Source organism: Hyperoodon ampullatus (assembly GCF_949752795.1).
Source record: "Hyperoodon ampullatus genome assembly, chromosome: 10".
Classification (NCBI taxonomy): Eukaryota; Metazoa; Chordata; class Mammalia; order Artiodactyla; family Ziphiidae; genus Hyperoodon; species Hyperoodon ampullatus.
This window is the reverse complement of record NC_136923.1, coordinates 37866313-37878755: the sequence shown is the minus strand read 5'-3', so window position 1 is coordinate 37878755 and position 12443 is coordinate 37866313. Positions and strand designations below refer to the sequence as shown.

Here is a 12443-nt window from a genome sequence, read left to right as displayed (position 1 = left end):
TCATTCCACATCATCTTCAGCCAAGCTCTGAGCACTTACAATTCTATGACTAATTGTTGGGAGCTTAGTCAGAAGCCTCTGGAACACTGGTGGTGGAAGAGTTTGCTGCCACACTTGCAGTAACTGCTATGGCTGTCCACACACAGCAATTGCATTTGTCAAATGGTCCACACCCTTCTCATATTCACCTTGAGCTAGTAACTCTTCACCAAGCTGTATTTCTTCAAGGAAGAATTTCGGAACGGCTTCAGCATATTTAAGGTCAGGTAACTTGGAAAGTCCAGCTCTCTCCTTGGCAAGCTTCTGTTTCGTTCTCGCAGCCTGTTCTTGAAGTTGGGGTCACTCTGTCTCCTGCAGCCGAAGTAAATGCAGTACCCAATGAAAAGGGCCCCGCACACACCGGTGGAGATGGCGCTGTTCCGGCCCTCCATCTTTTCTCCAACGAGGCTTCTTTTCTTCCCTCAAAGAAGCTGTTGGCTCAGAACCCTCGGAGCGGACTCCCACTTTCATTTCTGATTTTAATAACTAGAATCTTTTTTTTCTCTTGGTCAGTCTAGCTAAAGGTTTGTCAGTCTTATTGATGTCTCAAAGAACCAACTTTTGGTTTCATTGACTTTCTCTATTTTTCCGTCCTCTATTTATCTTCTAGGTCCTTACCTTGCTGTGGGTCCTTTCCCCAGAAAACTGTCCATACATATCAGAGTCTGCATAAACATTCAGTCTTCACAGACCCCTGAAACCCAAGGATCTCCATTTACAAATTTTGGTGCTGAAGGGCTTAAAATTCCAGTGGTCCCTGAAAGATTAAACTGGGTAAAGAATGAGGCATGGGGCTTCCCTGGTGGCACAGTGGTTGCGAGTCCGCCTGCCGATGCAGCGGACGCGGGTTCGTGCCCCGGTCTGGGAGGATCCCACGTGCCGCGGAGCGGCTGGGCCCGTGAGCCATGGCCACTGAGCCTGCGCGTCCGGAGCCTGTGCTCCGCAACGGGAGAGGCCACAACAGTGAGAGGCCCCCGTAACGCAAAAAAAAAAAAAAAAAAAAAAAAAAAAAGAATGAGGCATAAGACAAGCAAAGGGACCAGCACTGACAACTCATCAGGCACTGAATCAGTGAGAGCCTCTTGAAATTTATTGTGGTAGGTTGGGTTTGGGACCTGAGCATCTGCATTTCTCAAAAGCTCCCAGGGAGGCCGGCTGTTTGTTCTGGTCATGCTTTGAGCAATGAGACTCTAAACAACCACACCCCCTCTAGCTCTGCTTCTCAGGTAAGTTCCCCTCTCCATAAAAGGCATCCCCAGGTAGGCAGGTGTCACCTTGACTCCTCCCTTCTCTTAACCCCATTTTCAGTTACCAAGACCTGAGATGCCATTTCCTGAACATCTCTGACTCCATTTGTCCATTTGTACCCCCCCCTTCAGTTTAGTTCACCAGCGTCTCCTGCTTGGACCATTGTAGAGCTCCCCTTACCCCCAGGTGTGATCCCCAACCTCCACCTGTGGTGCAATTTCAAAAGTAAGTTGTCTTAAACTTTTCTTTTTTCCAAAACAAAAACCAAATTTATTCAGCAGCCATTTTAATTAAGAAATCCTATAAATTAGGACCACCACAATTTCAGACACTCCAGTGTGATGTGTACGTCAATAGCTACATCAGGAGAATAAACAAAACATTGAATCTTTTTAAAAAATTAGTTTAGCTCCCTTAAAGTTTGGGGGTGGCACCTTATTTAAAGTGCCTTCAAGTTTCATATGGGTAAAGCCAGCGGTTTCTCCTCTAGGAGAGTCACATTTAAGAAAATGGTTTCGGTCACTCGCAAATAGCTGGTGGCAGGAGGAAACTAAGGGGAGAGAACCCACGAAAGCTCAGGCCCAAAGCTCCACGGAGAGCCAGAACAGAGCAGAAAAACAGCCAGGGTCTCATCCATGCAGTGCAGTCATGAGAAAGGGTGGAATACAAAAGGCCGGCCAGGAGAACAGAAGAGAGACTCGAGATTGTTTATGCCTGTTTCTGAGAAAGCTCATGGAACAGCCAAGAGTGGCCTCACAGGAAGAGGACGAGTTCTGGATAGAAGGAAAGCACAGGAAAAAATAACTCTCCTCACACAACCCTCTCCACCTATGTGTCCTCTGGAGACTCCAAGAGGTAGCAAAGCGCAGACAGGGCTCTTCTTGGAGCAAGAGAAAGAAAAGACACAGGGGTGAGTTAGCTCTCCCAGGAAGCCCATAGCCTTCCACCTAAGCATGTCTTAAACTTTTAATGTGACTTACAAGAGCCTGTGTGACCCTACCCCTGGTCATATCTCTAGCCTTGTTTCTTTGTATCTTACTCATGCAGTTCCCCCCTCTTGGCCTTTACCTATCCTGTTCCCCCTACTCAGAATCCTCTTATCCATCTTTCACCCAACTCCCACCTCTGCTCCTGACCTGCCTTGCCTATTCCCTCCCTCCTTTCACCCCAATCTAGGTTGGGAGCCTGCCTGGCCAATCCTGTCTGAATTAGGGCTGTTGTGATGATATCCAAAGCCCCTGAAGCTCCTTTAAGCAAAACAAGGACCTGATTATAAGGAGAGAAAGGAGGTGGGTATTTTTTGGACTCCACAGCTGGGAACCCTGGTCCTTTCTTCCCTTTCTCCTTTGGGACTCTCAGCCCAGTGCCCTCTGACTGTTTACTTCATAGTTCTCTGCATCTTTGAAACTTGACTCCAAGTTTTGGGGCCATAAAATCCAATTGTAATTAGGTATTCTCCCTGGGCCAATCAGCTACTGCTAGGGAACTGACACATAGTACAAACATATTCTATGAGCCTCACTCCTGAGTGGGTGGGCAGTTTTGGAAAGGGGAGTAATGGATAAGTAGACACCAAAGGTGTCTCCTGCAACCCTTAGGGTATTTACCCTGTGTTTCCCTTTTGCAGTGGTGTAACTGCCTTCTATTGGTCTGCCTCCCCCAGTGGGCACAAGCTCTTAGGACAGAGGTCAAGTTGTATAACTCTGTCTACAGGGCTGAAACAGAATGGCCCAATAAGTATTTGTGGAATGAAGTGCCAAGAAAGCCCAAAGAAAGGACTGGCCTTCAGGTTCATGGAGGCATCACAGAAGAGGTGACGTTTGGGCCAGGCCTTAAGCAGAGGAAGTTTACTAACTGGGAGTAGAAGTTGAGCAAGAGGGAATGGTGGCCCTGAGGCCTGAATTGGTCCAACCACATGTTACTGAGAACCCAGTGATGAACAATACATTGAGTGATGTTATGGGAATAGAGTTAGGCCTAGAAATGAGTAAGAAGTAGCTGAAGGGGAGATTAGACTCCTGGAGTGTTGAACCAAATGTTTCCTCCTTTGAACCTCTGCTGATAGTTGGTTCTCACAGGGGTTAAGAGTGTACTCTAGGGCTTCCCTGGTGGTGCAGTGGTTAAGAATCCGTCTGCCAATGCAGGGGACACAGGTTCGAACCCTGGTCTGGGAATATCCCACATACTGCGGAGCAACCAGGCCCGTGCGCCACAACTACTGAGCCTGCTCTCTAGAGCCCGTGAGCCACAACTACTGAGCCCGCATGCCACAACTACTGAAGCCCACACACCTAGAGCCTGTGCTCCACAGCAAGAGAATCCACCACAATGAGAAGCCCACACACCACAATGAAGAGTAACGCTACCCCGCTCGCCACAACTAGAGAAAGCCCGCGCACAGCAACAAAGACCCAATGCAGCCAAAAATTAATTAATTAATTAATTTAAAAAATATATATGGTACTTAAAAAAAAAGATTGTATTATAATTATGTTTGTGTGTCTGTATCCTCCAGGAGCCTCAGGGCCTGTGTGCTTTTCATCTTTCTATAACAAATCCCCAGGGTTTTGTTTTGTTTTGTTTTAATTGAAACTGAATCCCCTCATGGCAAATGGGGGCTGTGGACAACTCTTAATATTCTGTTCAATACATGTTCATGGCACCCACTCCTGTACCGGACTTTGAGGCTACTGAGATGGACCAATCTGGTCCCATCTGGAAGAGTCAAACACAATTCCAAAAAGCATGAGGTAGGTGCTATCACCAAGATAATTGCAAAAGTGCAGCTGAGTCTGGAGAATCCCAGCCGATCTCATGTAGAAGTAAGAGCTTATAATTCCTCTAGAAGGAGATGGTGGAATTGACTTAAAACAGCAAAGATGTTAGCCAAAATTTCTCTGAACTAAATAAACCTGCATGTACGTTTAGCACTTTGAAAGTTTGTTTATAGCCATTTTTCTCATTTCTTTCTCACCATTGCAAGCATGTTATTCCCATTTTACAGATGAAGAGCCCATCTCAGGGAGGTTAAGTGATTTGTCCAAGGTCGTACAGAATGTGAGAGGAGCTGCCTCTGCCTCCCTACCACCAACCCTAAGGAAGAACCCCTCACTGCTTAGAGGAAGTTTCAACCCCTCCCAGATACTTCCAAGGTCTCTACAGACCTCGGAGTCTGTAAGTGGGGACCATTCTTCCCACCCTGTTCAGAAAAATGTGCATTGATCACCTACTACTTGGAAGGCATCATCCCTACTCCCTTGTTGGAACCTACTCTCAGAAAAGCACCAGCATAACAGTCATTTACCTATGGATTAGTAAACACTTTGTCTTCTCACTGTGCAACGTGAGTATATACATATATATATATATATATATATTCTTAGATCTGTGAATATATATTCTTAGATCTGTGTTCAAATTCTAACTCCACCAGTTACCGGCTATGAGATCTCATGTAACTCAACCTCTTTGAGCTTTAGTTTCTTTTATTTTTTTTAAAAAATTATTTATTTATTTATTTATTTTTGGCTGTGTTGGGTCTTAATTGCTGCGCACCGGCTTTCTCTAGTTCTGGTGAGCAGGAGCTACTCTTCATTGCAGTGTGCGGGCTCTTTTTTAAAATTTATTCATTATTTTTGCTTCGTTGCTGTGCACGAGTTTTCTCTAGTTGTGGCGAGCAGGGGCTAACTCTTCCTTGTGGTGCGTGGGCTTCTCATTCTGGTGGCTTTTCTTGTTGCAGAGCATGGGCTCTAGGTGTGCAGGCTTCAGTAGTTGTGGCACGTGGGCTCAGTAGTTGTGGTGCACGGGCTTAGTTGCTCCGAGGCATGTGGGATCTTCCCTTCCCCGGGCCCGAACCCATGTCCCCTGCATTAGCAGATGGATTCTTAACCACTGCACCACCAGGGAAGTCCCGGTGTGCAGGCTTCTCATTGCGGTAGCTTCTCTCGTTGCAGAGCACGGGTTCTAGGCACGTGGCCTTCAGTAGTTGAGGCACGTGGGCTCAGTAGCTGTGGCTAGCGGGCTCTAGAGTGCAGGCTCAGTAGTTGTGGCGCATGGGCTTAGTTGCTCCACAGCATGTGGGATCTTCCCGGACCAGGGATCGAACCCGTGTCCCCTGAATTGGCAAGCGGATTCTTAACCACTGTGCCACCAGAGAAGTCCCTAGTTTCTTTAAATTGAGGTAAAATTCATGTAACAAAAAATTAACCATTTTAAGTGAACTACTAAAAAAGAAAGTATATATATATATATATATATATATATATATATATATACACACACACACACACATATGTATAACCAAATCACTTTGCTGTACAGGGGAAATTAACATAACATTGTAGTCAACTATATTTCAATAAAATAAATAAACAACACAGTGGCATTTAGTACATTCACAATGTTATGAAATCACATATCTAACTTCAAAACATTTTCATCACCCCAAAATGAAACCTCATACCCATTAAGTACTTATTCTGCATTGTTCTCCCCCCCACCCCTTTTAGCTCCTGGCAACCACCAATCTGCTGTCTGTCTCTATGGATTTGCCTGTTCTGAATATTTCATATAAATGGAATCATACAATATGTGACCTTTTGTTTCTGGCTTCTTTCGCTTAGCATATCATTTTCAATATGCTGTAGTATGTATCAGTATTTCTTTCCTTTGTATGGGTAAATACCATTTCACTGTATGGATATAACACATTTTGTTTATCCATTCATCTGTCGATGAACACTTGGGTTTTTTCCACCTTTTGGCTATTGTGAATAATGCTACAATGAACACTGGCATACAAGTATCTGTTTGAGTCCATAGTTTCAATTATTTTGGGTATATACCTAGAAGTGAAATTTCTGGATCATTTCATAATCCTATGTTTAACTTTTTGAGAAACCATTAGTCTTCCACTGTGGCTGTGCCATTTTACGTTCCCGTCAGCAACACACAAGGGTTCCAATTTCCCCATATCCTCACTAACGCTAGTAACTTTCTGGGGGGTTTTTTACATTATTATTTTATAATAGCTGTCCTAATGGCTATGAAGTGGTGTATCATTGTGGTTTTGATTTGCATTTTCCAAATTATTAGTGATGTTAAGCATCTTTTTATGTGCTTATTGACTATTTGTATATCTCCTTTGTACATCTTCTTCAAGTTCTTTGCCCATTTTTGAAGTGGCTTGCTTGTTTTTGTTGTTGCTGAATTGTAGGAGTTCTTTATATATTCTGGATATCAATTCCTCATCAGATACATGATTTGCAAATATTACTTCTATTCCGTGGGTTGCCTTTTCACTTTGTTGATAGTGGCTTTTGATGCACAGTGGTGTTTCATGAAGTCCAATTTGTCTATTTTTTCTTTTGTTGTCTGTGCCTTTGGTGTCATATCCAAGAAATCATTGCCAAATCCAACATCATGAAGCTTTTCCCCTTTGTTTTCTTCTAAGAGTTTTACAGTTTTAGATTTTACATTAGGTCTTTGATCCACTTTGAGTTAATTTTTGTATATAGTGTAAGGAAAGGGTCTAATTTCATTCTTTTGTATGTGGATATCCAACTTTCCCAGCATCATTCGTTGAAAAGACTGTCCTTTCCCCCACTGAATTATCTTGGCATCCTTGTCAAAAATCATTTGACTAGGGCTTCCCTGGGGGCACAGTGGTTAAGAATCTGCCTGCCAATTCAGGGGATATGGGTTCGAGCCCTGGTCCGGGAAGATCCCACATGCCACGGAGCAACAAAGCCCATGTGCCACAAGTACTGAGCCTGCACTCTAGAGCCTGCAAGCCACAACTACTGAAGCCCACGAACCTAGAGCCCATGCTCTGCAACAAGAGAAGCCACTGCAATGAGAAGCCTGCCCACAGCAACGAACAGTAACCCCCACTCACTGCAGCTAGAGAAAGCCCGCACACAGCCACAAAGATCCAACTCAGCCCTAAATAAATAAATTAATTAATTTAAAAAAATCATTTGACTATATGTGAGAGTTTATTTCTGGACTCTATTCTATTCCATGACTGTCTTTATGCCAGTACCATACTGTTTTGATTACTGTAGTTTTGTGTAGTAAGTTTTGAAATCAACTTTGTTTTGGGGTTTTTTTTTTTCAAGACAGTTTTGGCTATACGGGGTCCCTTGAGATTCCATACGAACTTTATGATGGATTTTTATATTTCTGCAAAAAAATGTTGCGATTTGATAGGGACTGCATTAAATTTGTATATTGCTTTGGGTAGTACTAAAAATCCATGAGCACAGAATGTCTTTCCATTTATTTGTATCTTTAATTTCTTTTAGCAACACTTTAGAGTTTTTTTTTTGTGTGTGTGTACTAGTCTTTTCTCTCTTTAAGTTTATTATGAAGTATTTTATTCTTTTTGATGCTAGTGTAAATGGAATTGTTTTCTTAATTTCTTTTCATATTGTTCAGTGTTAGTGTATGAATACATAACTGATTTTTGTGTGTGGGTTTTGTATCCTGCAACTTTGCTGAATTCATTTATTAGTTATCACTTTTTTTTTTGGTGTGGACTCTTTAGAGTTTTCTACATATAAGATCATGTTATCTGTGAACAGAAATAATTTTACTTCTTTTTCAGTTTGGATGTCTTTCTTTTTCTTGGAGAGAATGGAATTATTCTCTGTAGAAATTTTAAAAAGCATCTGTTTCTATGACATCTGTCTATGGACTTGGCAAATGTACATGGTCATTTATCAGGTACTACAGTAAATCTGTGCTGCTTCCCTAGAAGTTGATCAGCAGTATCCTTCACACCCTCCCAGGACCAGCCCTGAAATTGATCCCTTCAAGACCATGAAATCTGGGAGCAGAGCTACAGGCTACTTTTCCACTCTCCAGAGCAGTCATCTGGTGGTTCTAACCCCACCTTATGCTGCTCCTGAGCTCTGGTCCTTCTGCCTAGAATTGTCCTTCCCTGAGTCTTCACATGCTTCTCTCTAGCGTTCTTGGCATTCAGATTTCAGCTCACAGGTCACCTCATCAGGGTGGTCTTACCCCATTCTTCCCTCTCCAGACAGCCTCTCTCCCATACAGGTCTCTGTTTTTATGTTCTTTTCAGCACTTATTAGAATTTGAAATTATTTTTTACTATTTGTCTCCCCTATTTAGAAGGTAAGCTACTTTAGGGCAGAGACCTGTAATCTCTTGTTCAGTGCTAGATTAGCATCTGAAATACAGTTCGGGGACAACAAATGTCTGAATGAACATCCAGACGGGACAGATTTTTATTAGTTTCACTTTATACCAGAGTACTCCAAGCTCAACTTTGAGTACAGTTCTTCACTTCAGTGCATGGTTATAAGAGTGTCCTGTACTCAAACCCCACCCCTTATGTCCCAGCTTCAGTTTTTCCATCTTTGAAGTGGGGTGATACTTACACATGCCTCATTATGTCGATGTGAGGATCAAATGCGTTAATAGCTCTAAAATGCTTACATTTATGCTTGGCATGTCTTATTAGTATTCTCCAGCATCCAGCACAGTGCCTGGTACAAGGTAGGTACCCAATAGGTAATTGCTGAATGGGGAATTTTATGATGCAGCAGCTTTGCCAGGTCTTCAATAGATGTTGGGGTGGATTTTTTTTCAAGCCTCCCAGAGATTATAATCTAGTATAAGAGAAGCTGTGTACGAGGTGAAAGTTAAAAAACATCCCAAGAATAGGATGGCTGGGCTTCCCTCGTGGTGCAGTGGTTACGAATCTGCCTGCCAATGCAGCGGACACGGGTTCGAGCTCTGGTCCGGGAAGATCCCACATGCCGTGGAGCAACTAAACCCATGCACCACAACTACTGAGCCTGTGCTCTGGAGTCCGCGAGTCACAACTACTGAGTGCGTGCGCTACAACTACTGAAGCCCGCACGGCTAGAGCCCGTGCTCCGCAACAAGAGAAGCCACTGCAATGAGAAGCCCGTGCACCGCAAGGAAGAGTAGCCCCCGCTCGTCACAACTAGAGAAAGCCTGCACGCAGCAACAAAGACACAACGTAGCCAAAAATAAAAAAATAAAAAATAAAGAATAGGATGGCTGTCAAAGAAAGAAAAACAACTATCTGTCACCTTGGAACCTGGTTCAGAGTGATCATGTTTTTTGGCATCCAGAAGTGGGAGTGGGTTGGAAATGTGGCTGGTGGAAGAAGGACTGGGTTGGTTTTCATGGAATGAGGAGGAGGTTAAACAGGTGAAAGGAAGAGGGTGTTTTTTCCAGGTGTGGGTTCACAGCGATGAAGAAGGACTAGCTATAGTTTCTGATTAACAAGTCACTGGTGAGTCTTCTCTAATCTCAGCAGGAAGACCCCAGATTTTTAAACCGCACTTGAAGGCAGAGCCATCAATAGGCAGCTATGCATGTAAATCACTCTAAGGATTCCTCCCTAATATAACCCACTTTCCTACTGGTGAATTGGGGGGTAGCATGATTCCCAAAGGTGGTTGTGAGGGCATAACATCATTCAAGTTGTCAGGGAAGATCCCAGAGGGCAAGGAAGCAGTGATGTCACAGAAGGGCAACGGCATCTTGGGAGGCTTCCATCATCAGGGGAGCCAGCCCTGGCCCTTGTTGCTCAACCTCAGTGACAGAGGAGGCAGGTAAGTGTGGGTGTCTCTGATAGGTGTGTATTGGGTCTTTTGGGAGAGGGGAGGGAGATAAACAATAATCCCTCAAGTTTCTGCCCAGCTTCACTGGTCTCTTTCTCCTCACTTTGGTCATCTTTAGGGCTCTCACCTGAACCTACTTCGACAATTGAGACCAAATCTGCTTTATGTGTCACACGAGTAGTCCAAGCTAAGAGGCCAACTGGTGAAAATGTGGAGCAGGGAGGGGTCAGACCTCAGGTGATCTCAGGATTCTGAGAAAAGTGAACCAGCTTTTGAGGCATCCTTTGTCCTTTAAGATCATAGGATGAAGTTCCCTTACTTGAGGGAGCAGGGAGCCTCCAGAGGTTTTGAGCATGCTGCTTTCTACCTATGAGCCTGCTGTTTCCAAATGGTTACCGAAGTGTCTTTAGCCAGCTGAGCCCTTTCCTTACTTCCAGAGGATAATCTAAATGGAAATCCATGTGTGTACATGTGTGACACAGTGACAAAATTTAATTTAGGTTCAAGTGACTGATATCAGAGCTTTTCTGGAAAGTCTCTTCAGACAAGGGAGATGGGTATCAAGGTAAAATTTCCTGAGTCTCAAAAGCCAAGGGGCTAAGTGAGAATGGAAAATCTAAGGACATGTGAAAGCTGTGATACTTTTGGAGCACCTTCTGCAAATCTAAATTCCCATGGATAGTTTGGGAACACACACTTGTATTTTTATAACTTAATTTGTTCCCAAAAATAACTGATATCTAGAGGTGTGAAGGCCCAGAAGAAAAAGGAAGTGGGAAGGAGAAAGGATTTTTAAAAATTAATTAATTAACTTATTTTTGGCTGCATTGGGTCTTCTTTGCTGCCCGCGGGCTTTCTCTAGTTGCGGCGAGCGGGGTAGCGCTACTCTTTGTTGCCGGGCGTGGGCTTCTCATTGCGATAGCTTCTCTTGCTGCGGAGCACGGGCTCTAGGCACGTGGGCTTCAGTAGTTGTGGCACGCTGGCTAAGTAGTTGTGGCGCACAGGCTTAGTTGCTCCGAGGTTTGTGGGATCTTCCCATAATAGGGATCGAACCCGTGTCCCCTGCATTGGCAGGAGGATTCTTAACCACTGCGCCACCAGGGAAGTCCGAGAAACGATTTTTTTATCCTCTTGATTTTATGAGGAAAACAGAACCCACTTTCAGAATTTTTTCATCATCTCATCAATGTTCACTTCTTGGGATAAGGAGGAGGAAGGGAACCTGGGGCTGTAGTGAAGAAAGCTGACACAGTTCACTCTTCTTGTTAACCGGAGCCCACATGGCAGTAATTCCCAACTTGAGGGAGGAGAACCTGCATCCTTAACTTCCCACTGAGTGTCAGTGACCAGGAAAGCCCTTTCTTGTCCCCACTTTTTTTCCAGCTTCAGTTAACAGGAAACCGGACGGGAGGAGGGAAAACCTAGAGTTGCATGGTGCGCATCAATTTCAGGGGTCCTTGAGAGCTGCGCCTAACCTCTGTAGGAGGCGATAGCAGTAGTAGCAATCATCATTGGCAGCATCAGCAATGACCGATCCCCAATGTTGAGCCCCATATCTCCGCGCCAGGCACTTGCATCATCTCATCCAATCCTAACAAGCCTCCAGGGTTATCCCTAAGTGAGGAATGAGGAGGAACCGAGGCTCAATTGAAGCACTGACTGGTCAACGTGCCTCTCTGGTGGTTAGCGGGGTGCAAACCCATTCTGTCGGACCCACCACTAAAACCATTCCCAGGTTTCCGGCCTGAGATTTCCGTGCCTCATTCACGCCTGAAAAAAGTTATCTGTAGCATAGACGGCTCTGTAGAGGGAGGAATCGCAGTCCACCCGGCGCGGGGCAACAGCGGCCTCCGCTAGGCTCTCAGCGGAACTTTCCTGTCGGCGGCGCATGTTCCCGTCCGGGCGGCCGGGCGCGCGGGCCGAGAGGGGGACGCTTTCTGGCGCGGACCGCCAGCGGAGGCTGCGAGCGCCGCCGCAGGAGAACACCGACGCTCAGCCGGAGCCAGCCCGCGGCGCCCGGGCCTGGCCGGCTGCTTCCCTCTACCCCAGACGCCGCTGCCGCAGGCACTGCCAAGGCGGGCGCAGAGGAACGCTCGGCCACTCGGCCCTGCCCGGCCCGGCGCGGCCCGGAGCCGCGGCGCGGGAGGTGAGTGCGGGTGCCGGCCCCCGGCTCCCTGCTCGGGCCGCCGGGACCCGCAACAATGGGGGCGGAGTGGAGACGCGGCCAGGGCCCCTGGCGCTCAGCGGCCTGGGTCAGCAAGTGGGTCCCGGCGGCCCAGGCCTTGGGGCGCTGGATCCGACCTAGGGAACTCCAGTGGCCGGAGGCTTGGCGGGGGTCTTCGCCTCCACCCGGGGCCGTGTTGGCTTGGTATTTAGAATTTTTGTAGCCGGGAAAGGGAGTTATAGGGGCACGGAGACTTAACTCTAGAGGCGTGCGCTCTTAGTGCCTCATGCAGACGCCCTGGAGGCTGGCCATAGCGGGTGGATTGGGGGGAGGATGCGTTTGGGATTCTAGGGGCCTCAGTGTGCCTG

General features: G+C 45.8%; 1 pseudogene across 1 annotated transcript; it reads right to left on the bottom strand.

Annotated features, from left to right (window-relative positions):
• Nucleotides 1–431, bottom strand: LOC307059722 (mitochondrial import receptor subunit TOM20 homolog; annotated as a pseudogene). Its single transcript has one exon. The product of its transcript is annotated as a mitochondrial import receptor subunit TOM20 homolog (transcript).
• Nucleotides 432–12443: the final 12012 nt, after the last annotated feature.